Here is a 4,011-nt window from a genome sequence, read left to right on the forward strand (position 1 = left end):
AACACTTCGATTCTGTTGATCTGTCCATGATGTCATAGTCACAGAGGCACTCGATTGGTTCACCCTGATTTAGAACGCGTTTAGGCCGCGTAAAATACGTCATAACGCGTTTAGGCCGCGTAAAATACGTCATAACGCGTTTAGGCCGCGTAAAATACGTCATAAAAGATTATTGAGCGGTGCTAACCTTGAATTTCAAAATTATATTAGATGAATATCACTTATAAGCGATAAAATAACCACACTTTTAGACAGACTGTGGAAAATCTTACAGGTTATAAATGATAGGCAGGTAATACAAGTTTAAAATACAAATGAACAGACTTTGAAAAACTAAAATATTCATCTTCTGGCCTCTTCTCGCCTCTCTGGAGGCCTCTCTGGAGGTAAATAAGGTCACTTATCATTACACTATGACACTCTTACAAGCTACAATCCGTAGCTTGGTCAACTAACTGATGAGAAATTACAATAAAGACTTATATAGTCTGAGCAGACCTCTAGACTGACATCATACACAACAAAACGAATATTGCCATGCATGCCTATCAACGCTGATTTGCACAGGAATTAGTTTGCACCGCTCACTTCGCACGGGTGCGATTTTTTATTGATTACTCACACCATGGAAACTTGAATTCATGGATATTTGTTTGTCTCATTCCTAAGCCAATAATTTGATGACCAGCAGTCGTTCTCTATGGAGACACAAAGAGTATCCTCAAATGTTTGGCTTGCCTTAGGAATGTAAAAAAAATGTTATCTAAAAGCAAGATCCATGAATTCAAGTCTCCATGGGGTGAGGAATAGATAGAAATAAAGTTATTGTGGGGGTGAATCCCTTTAACCCTAGCCCTGAAACATGAGTAAACCATAATGTTTCAGGGCTACTTTAACCCCATCCCAACTTCTTCACTCCAATAATCACAAGCCTATCATCTATGAAACATAAAAAGATGTAAAACAAAAAAAAATCATTAGGCCTAATTCAACGTGCAATCCATCTAATAAGTTATTCATTCTGCAATCTGCAACACAATTGTATAAAATGTTGTATCACCTTGCTTATTGTAGGTCGCTCTGGATTAAGAGCATCTGCTAAATGCCTAAACTGTAAACTGTATACAATATATATATATTGGGGGTCCCTTCTTTACCTCTCTCTCAGCAAAGGGGTCCTTGGCCTGAACACGTTGAAGACCCCTGTCATAGAGTATAAACCCAGCTATTAAAACACAGAACAGACATCATTGTCACAAGATTAACTTAGACCTCACAGTTTAATACGGAGTTGTTTCTAAACTCTCTCATCATCATCTATAATCCATTATGTTAAAGGCTTCTACTTAGACATAGTAATGATGCATGATAGGGTCAGATCTGTAAACAGTTTGTTTATAAGGTGATCAATGGTCTATGGTAGTAATTTATATTGACCATCTGTAGACTGCAGAGGGCGCAGGTGAGTCATTAAAATCATTTCCCAGCATGGAGAATAGTCTTTCAACAACACAACAGCCTTTGATTCAATGAGCAGCAAAATAGTTGTCTTTATGTTTTACTACAGTTGGAGACACATTGTCTGTCCTGATGAAGGTCTAAATGACGTGGAATTACATTTCTTTTTGCAAGTTCTTGACAGTGTGCCGGTCTTTTTCTTTGATTTTATTTACAGTTGGAGACACATTTAAAATGGAATGGTCAATATAATCACATCAGTGTAATGTGGCTTTTCAGAAACCTGACATATTTAGTCTATAACTGCATGGTCACATTTCTGGCAGAAACCAATAAATGCCAGAACTTTCAAAGGGATATGAAACTATAGAGGACTATTATCTGACTCCATGTCTGAGGCATTGATTATTGGGTGAGAACACATGCAATGCTGAGCACTTTACTGCTACAGAGATCAGTCTGCTAACTGACTGCAGATAGGACCTACAAGTCACCTATACAAACTTGTAACAAACTTAGCCCATAACTACCTCCCCTTTTCCTTTGTAAATATCCCCTATTTCACTTTATTACTATTGTTTCTTTTGCCCTTGTTTTATTTTGTATTACTACTTTTTATTTTCTCCCGTTTTGTTGACAATTCCCTATGCAAAGTACTGTGTGTATGCATCTGTCTTTCAATGTTATATGAGATACATAACGTGGTTCCTGTGTAAATAAGCTGAAAAGCTTACTAGGATCTCCTTTTAGTTGACATTGTACCAGTGATTTGTACTGTCATGAAACTGTACTTTTTCCTTTGCAAACTGACAATAAATTCTTCAATCAAAACAAAAAACGATCCATGGCTGTGTTTTTGGAATATTACACTTATAACCTAAGATGACAGAGGTTGTATTTCTAGGGCTCCACTTACCCCAGAGGAATCCATTCTGAACTGAGCTCTGAGCAGCTTCACACTGAGGAGGAGACATGGAGGACCCCCAGGATGACCTCATGGAGGACCCCCAGGATGACCTCATGGAGGACCCCCAGAGGATCAACTGGAACCAGATCAGATGGACCCCTGCTGTTCCACTTCCACTCTGGTCTGTCCTATAGGAGTAGGCTGTCAGGAATGGGAGGAAGGACTTTATAGCCAGGCAGATAACAGAAATAATCGTTCACTTGCGGATACAAGCACCAAAATTGGCACACATACTCCTTAGGGATTGCTCTTTTCATAAAACCATCTGGCCAAATAAAATTTCAAGATGGCGGCCATTTTTCAAGATGGCCGCCATTGAATATACAGTAATCTTGCATTCCACAATAAAATACCATAGACCTGTCCTATTTGAATGATCTTGGTGTCAAATCATACATTTTTCACTATGTAGAATCCAAATTTGGACCCATGGACTTACTCACTGGCTTCCTTGTACCATATATCAGTCCCGGAATCCTAATATTCTGCTAAATTGGAGGTTTGTGTTATGTCTGACTCGGGTAAAATGGGTGGTAGTGTATATCTTAGTATTGTTAGAGGTTTATTGCGACCGTCAGGTCGCAGTTACTATCAAAACCTCCACAAACTGTGAGTCCGTCAGTCAGTCAGTCCGTCAGTCAGTCCGTCCGTCAGTCAGTCTGTCTGTCACACGTCACATGTCACGTCACACTTTTGCCCTGCTCATATCTCCGCAACCGTTGCCCCGATCCATGCCAGATTTTGCACACACACTCCTTGCCTGCCAAACTACAACCTCCAAGGACCCCCGGAGCCCCAGGGACCTGGGGGACCCCCAGATGTAAAAAATGAACAAATGTGCAAAAATGACCAAATGACCACCCCAACGGGGCTGCTCACGGGGAATTCCCGGGGACCACCGACTCCTGGTGCTCCAGAACGGATGCAAAAGTGGTGGCGCCCCCAGTGGAGGACCCCCTGCCACTGCAGCGCACATAAAATGCCGTAACTCGGGCTAGGAGCGACCGGGAGAGCCGGGGCCGGTACCTATTCGTCCGCCCACACCCCTCATTTCTCACATGGCCCTCTTCTAGCGCCACCATGTGGCGGATTCTTGCAAAACACATTTTTGGACACTGCTCCTACAATTTTTGCCCTAAAATCACTCAAATCGGTACACAGTATGTCTACACTCATGTCATCAACATGGATCTGTCCCATATAGCGCCACCTTCAGGCCGACTTTTTAAAACACATTTTTGGACACTGCTCCTACAGATTTTGCCCTAAAATCACACAAATCGGTACACACTATGTCTACACTCAGCGCCACCATCAGGCCGATTTTTTTCAACCACATTTTTGGACACTGCTCCTACACATTTTGCCCTAAAATCACGCTGCGACCTGACGGTCGCTTATCTCCCGATTAGGGAGTCTTACTGGTAGTGTGTATGTGTGTGTGTGTGTGTGTGTGTGGGGGGGGGGGGGGGGGGTAATGTAGTAACTCAACAGAGCGGATTTCAATGCACAGCGGCTGACGCGGCTAAAATGCATGGTAGATATAATAGCGCCGTGGGATCACTCTTTGTCTAGTCTCTATTCTT

General features: G+C 42.0%; 1 pseudogene across 1 annotated transcript in view; it reads right to left on the reverse strand.

Moving 5' to 3' along the window:
- Positions 1–2,512: 2,512 nt before the first annotated feature.
- LOC308301977 (immunoglobulin-binding protein 1-like) overlaps positions 2,513–4,011 on the reverse strand; it is a 17,201-nt pseudogene continuing 15,702 nt past the window's right edge. The window contains exon 6 of the transcript XR_013963379.1: positions 2,513–2,566. The product of XR_013963379.1 is annotated as an immunoglobulin-binding protein 1-like (transcript). The remainder of the gene's footprint in view (positions 2,567–4,011) is intronic.

Source organism: Nannobrachium achirus (genome assembly GCF_963921795.1).
Source record: "Nannobrachium achirus genome assembly, chromosome: 17".
Lineage (NCBI taxonomy): Eukaryota > Metazoa > Chordata > Actinopteri > Myctophiformes > Myctophidae > Nannobrachium > Nannobrachium achirus.